The sequence below is a fragment of the Lagopus leucura genome, unplaced genomic scaffold (assembly GCF_019238085.1).
Source record: "Lagopus leucura isolate 7727_CA_CO unplaced genomic scaffold, USGS_WTPT01 Super-Scaffold_100004, whole genome shotgun sequence".
NCBI lineage: Eukaryota > Metazoa > Chordata > Aves > Galliformes > Phasianidae > Lagopus > Lagopus leucura.
The window spans coordinates 41326217-41334838 of NW_024962264.1; the positions used below are offsets into that span (position 1 = coordinate 41326217).

At 46.2% G+C, this 8622-nt stretch overlaps 1 protein-coding gene across 2 annotated transcripts in view; it reads right to left on the reverse strand.

The window, feature by feature from the left end:
- Positions 1–6554, reverse strand: part of FAT1 (FAT atypical cadherin 1) — a 103750-nt gene extending 97196 nt beyond the window's left edge. Inside the window, exon 1 of one of the 2 annotated variants that reach the window (XM_042870549.1) lies at positions 6423–6554. The gene's annotated coding sequence lies outside the window, so the exon portion shown is untranslated. Of the gene's footprint in view, positions 1–4995; positions 5075–6422 lie in introns of those variants that run through there. The other variant, XM_042870548.1, reaches the window with a different exon arrangement.
- Between the last annotated feature and the right edge of the window lie 2068 nt (positions 6555–8622).

The following is an 8622-nucleotide window of genomic DNA, read 5'->3' on the forward strand; positions in this document are numbered from 1 at the left end:
GATAAATTAAAGCTTCAGAATGCCTCCTAAACAAAGCTCAAGCTTTCAAAAGAAAAAAAAAAAAAAAAAAAAAAAAAAAAAAAGTATTGGGAGAAAAAATTATTTCCAGCAAGTAAAAAGCAAGTTAGCTTTAACCTGATTAATTTTATTAAGTAGCACACATTCTTTCCTTTGACCGTCTTTCAAATCCTAAACATTTTTCCTTTACCTCTTTTTTAGCATCTTCTTCCCTGGCTGATTTTTGTTATACAACTATAGATGCTAATTCCTAACTGTGCTCTTCTCTTGTTCTTCCTGACTTCTTCTCCCACATTTTATCCCTGGTTTTCCTCCTCTCTACCTTCGACTGTCATTCTCCTCAGTGCCCATTCTCACTGCTCCTGTTCATCTCAGCTTAAAAAGTGTCCCATTATATTGCCTTTTTCACCCACTCACATTTTCTCTCACTGTTATTTTTTTCTTCTCTCATTCCAACCTGCTCAATTAGATACCTGAAAGAGCACAGACTGGCTGAAATTCCATGGACTGTTTCTACCCACTAGGAAGAATTACAGCAAATTAACCTGGTTGTGTCAACAGTTCACTCTAAGCACTCAGAAACATCTAATTTGGTCACAGCTATTACTAAATCAGTGAGTTTGAGAAGGACTTAAAACTCAGACCCACAGAGCTATAGGAAATTTGAAAGAAGAAATAAAAACCAGTCAGTTTCCTTTAGGAAGAAAAAAGAAGTGTAGTCTGTCTTCCAAATGCAGCAGTTAAGTTACTTGATTAAGGCTATGGCTATAGCAAAGAACAAAATTTAAGTTACTAGCTGGAAACCCTACTGAAAAAGTCTGGAAGAATGAAAAGTTAGTAGGGCAAATGAGTGTAACATTGAAATAACCACCATGTCAATGGATTAACAGTTTTATTCCTCTCCTCACACTACTGTTTTTTCTAGACTATGGTTTGTCCTTAAACACACACTTGGGTCTCCAGGACTTCATTCTTTTAACATGCTGCTAAATAAACATTTACTGCAGTAACTTTTTCTCATGAAAACAACTGATATCAGTACTTTTTAAACTCCAAGCAATTCAAGAAGTCATTAGTCTTAGCTAAAAGATGTGTCAGAAATGATTACATCACTTTAAGTAATCAACAGAAACAACTCTCACTGTGGAAGTTTTAGGACCTGCAACCACGACAGGTGAAAGAAGCTCCACTCTATGCAAATAAATACAGGTGTTAAAACCACCCAACTTCCTTGGTGAAAGCCTTCCAAAAGTTGTGGGAAGCAGCCACTCAGGGGAGGAGTACACCTAGGCAAACAGAAGTTACTCTCCCGTCTTTCTCATCTATCAGAACAATTCTCTGTAAATCACTTCTATGCAATTCCTTAAACTCTCAACACTCATTTTGCACTCTTGTACAAACTGGATGTATTTTGGGCCTACTGTCTATTAACATTCAGTAGCAGAGAATATGTGCACCTTGGGTGCTACATCATTCTGTAACTCACAGCCCATACTTATTAGCAGCTGGCAATAAGCTGTCAGGAATAGTGTATTTACTAAGTAAAACACCATGGGTCTGGATTTTTTGGTTTTTGTTTTGTTTTTTTGTTGTTGTTGTTTTTATCTTTTGCTCCTCTTATCTCAGACACATTTGATTATGATGCATTGGACTTCCGCACTAAGATTCCCAAGTTCTTCATTAAAATTCTAAGTTGAACATATGCGTAGGTTTTACTATTACATAAATATTTTCCTGTTCTATAATACCTTAAGTACTCTTTGCTTATTTTCTGTAATAACTTCAAGTAGAGTCTGCTCAGAGCTGGCAACAGGCAGACTATTAATTCAACCACCAGTAAAGATCCATTTTGTAGCATCAAATTCCAAGGTCTACTGAGTCACAACCTACAGCTTAATAGCATCCCTCAACTCAGTTGCTCAGTGGAGTACATTGCACAAAATTAAGTTAGATATTTGCTGCATTTCACTTATCTTGTGTCATCATTTGCAGAGTTACCAGAAACCAAAAAATCCTGAACCAGGATTATCAACACATAATATAATCTTGATAAATATCCACAGTATTAAAAAATGCAAAGACAGTTAATTACTAAGGGAAAGTATGAGGACATCCAGATAGGGTGCTTATGTGTTAGATTAAACTCAAACGGTTCGTAACAGTTAGCCAGCATAACTGAATTTCACAAACATTTCATCTATACTACACTTTAAATTCCTCGATTTTACTTTTTTTAAAATCTTTGGAGTACCACCACTTCAAGATTTTCTGCATCCATTTTCAAAACATAATGGAACTGTTTGCTTAACAAACACCATAACCTTAGGTTTATAAGAAGCACACGGTATTTATTCTGGAATGCTACATTCCAACAAACTTCAATATTCTACTTGGAAGGACCATTACTTATATGTATATTAACTGTAGGGAAACCTATGATAGTTTTACTAGTTACTACATTAACAACGTGATTTAACTCATTAACATAATCTGAAATGGGAAAGAATACTCACAACTTAGCAATGTGCATCATCTTCATGATAAAGATAAGAGAAAAAGAGAAACTGGCAGGGCTGCAGACCTCAGACTGAAAATTTACAAATGCAGAAAATTTGGATAAGATCCCGGTCTTATATATATGTCTGTTTCTCTTAGCAGAATGCTTGCAGTATATAGACTTGTAACTTTAAGCGGCAAACAGAGTAAAACAGAAAAATGCCAAACGGGCAAAACAAGCTCTAACTTATATATAAGGTACCAACAGGATACACTGCAGGAGTTATCCTCACCAATCATGTAAAAACCACATGTGGAAAAAGACTGGGCCAAAAAATTGTCAGGATAAGCCTTGATCCCACTGCTCTTCCATTCCTACTCCCAAGGCCAGTCCAGCCCATAACACAGAGCAACATCACCTACGCTGGCAGATGACAACCCTGTGCATGGCTTTAACACCAAGCTTGGGAAACACCAGGCAGCACTAGAAGAGGTGCTGCCACTACAGTGATTGCCTTCTGAAAGGCACCACTAACTTTTAACAAATGTGGTAGCACTTCGGTGTTGTTCTCTATGTCTTTTGACACACATGCATCAGCTTCTTTAATTTGCAATATTTCAAACACTAAGACGTATCTACTAATAAAAACATCACCAATTTGCTTTAAAGTCAGTTTTTATCAGCATGTGTGAGTAATGCCATTTGATACAAATACAGAGTGAAAAGTTATTACTGCAGTAATTAAACCGTTATGACAGGGTGTCTATTGTAGCAGTGGAAGGGAGATCATGAGACTTCGTCAGCTGTACAACTCTACAGTTACACCTTCTCTTTCCATTGTTTAATAGCATTTACTGACGTAGTCCCCACCAGAAAAAAAAAAAAAAAAAAAAAAGCCAGGTTTAACTACTTCAACATCTTTAAGCTTCCAATTGAAACTTAAAAGTAAGACTTTTCTTTTTTAAATCAACACTGAAAAAGTTTTTAGGGCTTTTTATTTTGGGAAGGAGGCAGAGACACCAGTGAGGGGTTTCTGTGAGTTGGCAGACAGGAAAGCAACACATGATGAAAGCATATAGGAGCGTTGCATTCGTAAAGCTGGTAAGTTATTCAAAAAATGTACACTGCCGTAGAGATTAATGTAACAGTTTCAGCTTGTGACTAAACTCCAGAGAGTTTCATGCTTACATTCACCACCTTAGAGGTTAATCTCATGAGGTGCTTTGATTTATGCAGTCCAGAACTCTGCTGTTAAAAGGAAAAAACAGCCGCTGTATTCAGGCAGCATGTGAAGACATTGACTAAGGTGGTTTCACACTGAGAACTGTAACTATTTGCACACGACAGCAAGCAGCGTATCTTGTACGGAGCTCTCCCATTGTACAAGGAAAAACAGATCTTTGGGAATTAAGAAGTGTGGTCAAAATTTAACACGACCCTAAAATTCAAGAGGACAAAAACAGTTTTACTGAGCCAATACTCAGCTTTATCTAAAAAACAAACAAACAACAAACAAACCAATAAAAGACACGAATCTCTAGGATTTTATACTTTCTTTTTTTCTTGCTTGCTTTTACCAAAACCAATGATAACTTGGCCATATAAACTCCTTTCTCATACTATGTTATCAATCCAGGAGCCTGCTGTATTACTGGAGCTCACCTTCCCTAAGCGCAAGATCTCAGGATTTCAGAAAACAAACAAAACCTTCTGAAATAAAGTCGTTTCAACACTGAAATGCGGTATTTCACTGACTGTGACATCTGACATCTGAGTATTTCCACGTATTTCAACAGGTCATAGGAAGCACGCAGATAGACCAGGTAACAGATGCAAGTCTCCAATTTCCCATGCAACATCCAGGAGAAATTCATATCTAAGTTTTTAAGCTGCAGGGAAGCCACTTGGTGGAAGCCTGGATCACTTCGCGATGTCTTAACGCATTTTCTTCCTGCCAAAAAAGTAAAGTTTACAAGCAGGGGTACTTCCACTGCCAATGGGGCGATCCTCCGTCTCTGACTGCCACCCTCAAACAGCGCTCCGTTCCCTTTGAGTAGCACAGACCCAAAGAAGAGCGCCGCGTCCTTGCTCCTTATCGCTCAGGGGAATGCGGGAGGAAAGCAACGAGGGACGCCGGGCGAAGTGCAAACAAAGGGCCAGCACCACCCCGGGACATTTCTCCGCCGCGAACCGCTCCCGTTGCATCGCGAGGGAATTAAGTTCACAATGGCCCATTGAACGCAGACGAAGACAGACACCTTGCCTTGGGGGGAAATATTATCACCACCCTTTTCTTTTTTTCCTCGACAAAACTTACGAACAACCTGCTGCCTGCGTCCCGACCGGCTCCCCGCGCCCCAGCCGCCCGCTACGCCAGCGCCGAGTCCCCTCCCGGCTTCGCCGCGGCACCACCGCTCCCGTCCCAGCCGTCCCATACGCCCCGTACCAAACTTCTCGTAACTTCCCAACCCCCCTCTCACCACGCTTAATGCCTCCAGGTCGGGGGCGCCAGCCGGGCCCAGCCCCGCATGCTGCCTCCGCCGCGCAGCTTTCCTTTCTTCGCCGCTGCCCTCCGCCCCCTCCACGCCGCGGCGCCCCCCGGAGCCGTATTCCTCCGCCGCACCGGACCGCGGCCGCGGAGCGCCGCAGAAACGAGTTCCGGAGCGGCCGCGGACACGGCGGCAGCCCCGCACCCCGGATCCGCCCCGCCCGGGGCTGGGCTGAACGCTGACGGGCGGGAGCGGCGCCTCCGGCTGTAGCCCCGCCGGGAGGGGCGACGGGGACAACGGCGCTTTCAAGTATAAGAAAGTGCTGAGGAAGGCGACTGAGAAACTTTAGCAAGCTGAGGCTCGGCCGCAGGAACTGGAAGGGTCCTCGAGGGACATCTCCAAAATACACCGAAAACGGGCGGCATCGCTACGGGGCTGTCCTTGGCAGAGCCCGCGGTCCTACCCCCTCCCCGCCAGCAGCCGCATAACGACCGCAGCCCCAGCGGTCGGCCGCCTACAGGGCAGGAGCGGCGCCGGGGGCAGCAAGTGTGGCGCCGCCCGCTTCACTCCCCTCGGCGGCAGTGGCGGCGGCTCCGTCCCAACCCTCGGCATGGAGTGTGGGTGCCCCGCTTCGCTGAGGCTAGCGCTAGCCGGCCGATCCAACGTTAAACACTGCCAAACGCTCCTTGGAGAGTTCTCCGCTCATAAATAAGTGATGGCACTTCGCAACCAGCAAACGTTTGCCCGGGGAATCCCAGCGCAGCGGGCTCGCGGCTGCGGGCGGGGGAAGCCGGCGGGGGCACATTAGCCCCGACACGGCTTTTATGAGCCGCATAAATAAATAAAGCCAGCTGCCGGGGGGGTGGAGAGGGTGCTGTTAGCAGAGCCCGGCGCGCCCTACAGCTGGAGATCAGAAGGAAGCGGCCCCTCAGAACGCACCGGCCGCAGCCAGGAGGCTCCGCTCCCCGCAGCCCCCGGCGTACACTCCCGGAGCCGGCCCGGCAGCCCCCGACCCCCAGGCGCAGCTCGGCGGCGGCCGGGAGGGGGCGCCACGGCACAGCGCAGCGAGCGGAGCCGGCACGGCGCCGGCGGGCAGCCCGGTACGGAGCGGCCGAGTCCGGCCCACGCTGTGCTGCGCCGCGCTGGCATCGGTGCACGCAGGGCTGCGGGTCGGTGCTGCGTTGCCTCTGGCTCCAGGTGCGAAACAGCTCGGGTCAGCTCCGCGTGATACAGACGTGCATGTGTATGTACGCATATATGCAGGAACATAGGTATGCTGCAGTTTCAAACTACAGAATCTACGGGTTGAAGCGCAAACAGCCTTTTCATTAAAATCCGCTCACTGTAGCACCACGACTCAAGAAAACCACCTTCCCGAGAATCCTGCTGCTGACAAACTCATTAAACAAAGAACTCACCAGACCAGCTGGACTCGGCGCTCTCCTCTCAAAGTCCGCTCCAGCTCAATTCATCTCCACACACACTTCCCTCTCCCTACTCTCCCTGGTTTTGCTGTCTTTCGGAGAAGCAGCGATCACAGCCTCGCTGCCCACGCAGTTCTAGCGCCTGCCCGCGGCCCCGGAGTTCAGCGCGGCCCCGGCACGCAGTGAGCGCAGCGCCCGGCCCTGCCGGCACAGCGCGGTGCTCCGGTCGCCGGCCATCCGCAGCTCCGGCTCTAGCGGGAGGAAAAAGAGAGATGAGCGGGGAAGAAGGTAGGAAAAAAAAAAAATTTAAAAAAATTTAAAAGGGGGAAAAAATGAAGGCGAAATGAGAGATCCAACTTTCTCAAGACATGTCCAGGCAAAGAACGGGAGAGTTGAGGAGTTGAGCAGCGGAGAGAGTGAGTGTGAAAGCTGCGATGGCTCGTTGCTCCCTCCCTCCTCGCTTCCTCCGCCTCCCTCCCTCCCTCTCTCTCCCCCCCCCTCTCTCTCCCCCTTCTCTCGCTCTCCGGCCGGCCCTCCCGGACCCCAATTCCGGAGCACCTCCTCTTCTTCCCTCCTCGCCTCCCCTCCCCTCGCCGCGTCGCCACGGCTCCGCGCGGGGCCGCTGCCGCGCACCTGGGCCCGGCTGCCTGCAGGTGAGGCGCGGCAAAGCGAGGCGAACCGTCCCCTCCGCTCCCGGCCTCTTCCCCGGAGCTCTTTTGTGCCGCCGGTTCGGGGCCCGCTGGCTCCGCCGTCGCCGCGCCAGGCTGTTTCTTTGCCGGACGGAGCGCAGCTACTGGAATGAACGGGCAACTCCGAGACGGTTGAGCAAGAGAACAGCCCGCTTTCGCCCAGCCGCGCTAAAAGTGGAGTAGCTCTCTACCCCTCCCCCCCTGTTTTCACTATTTTTCCTTCTTTCTTTTCTCTATTTTTTTTTTTTCCCATCTTCTTCTTTTATCCCTTTCTTTTTTTTCCCCTCTTTTCCTTTTCCCTCCTTTCCTTTTTCCTCTATTTCCCCCCTTCTTTTTTACCCTCTCCCCCCCTTTTTTTTACCCTCTCCCCTCCCTTTTTTTTACCCCATCCTTTTCCCTATTCTTCTCCTTCCTTTCCTTCCTTTTCCTTTTTTTTTTTTTTTTTTCTTTTGTATTCCTTTTCCCCTTCCTCCCTTTCCTTTTTGTCCCCTTCCCTTTTCTTGTCCTAAGAAGACATTTCTTAGGACATTGCACTTTTTTTTTTAAAGACACAGTAAATGATTTCTTGTGTACCTCTATCCCCTAAAAAAAAGCATAATGACAGTGGCTTCTCAAAAATAATAAAGCACTATCAAGCATATTGATACAGTGGTGCTCCCTCATTCGGGGTAATCCTCAACCCATCACTAGCAATATACACTGCAGCATAAAAATATTAATTATATTTCCAAATAATACATGCAAGACATTTCACCCTGAGAATGATTGCTTTGAGTGAATCTGTCTGGAAAGTTTAATGTCAAAATTCCCTGGCATTGTAGATTTCCACAACAGACACAGCTGATTGATTTACTGAGCATCTCTGAGGTACTTTTTGAAGACCCTAAATGGAATTATACTAAATCCTTATCCAAGTGCTACTGGGCCAAATGATCTTTCTTTCTGCTTCAAAGTGATTTTTATAAAGTGAACTGCACTGGAAATAGCTTTCCTGAAAAGAACTAGGAAAGGGAATGTTTTAAAGGTTTTATAGGTAAGGAATAGAAACAACCACACATCTAATAGTACAGAGTATAGCATTAGCTATCATCCAGATTTATGGTCATATTGCAGCTGATTTGTGAGGTAAGCAAGGCCAGAGGAGCATGTTGTTTACTGTGAGCTAAACTTCAGATCTCAGTGCCTGAAGAGGAGTAGCAGTGGTTTATCACACCTCCCACATGTGGGACAGGAGAAACTCTTGAAAGTGGCTGGTAAAGATAAATAGAGGGGGTTTTGATTTAGATTTTCTACTATATTCATGCTATGCTGATAATAAGTAATTCTGATGAAGAATAAAGGGATATGCTATCACTCTTTATCAAATGTGCAGGCTTAGCACTTCAGATAAGGCACTGGAGCCAAGATGTCCAAGCAGGTGTGTTCATAAGTCTTCTTGATAGATATAATTTTACCTTCTGAAACATCATGAATGATATTGACAAAGTCAATCTGATAACAGTTTC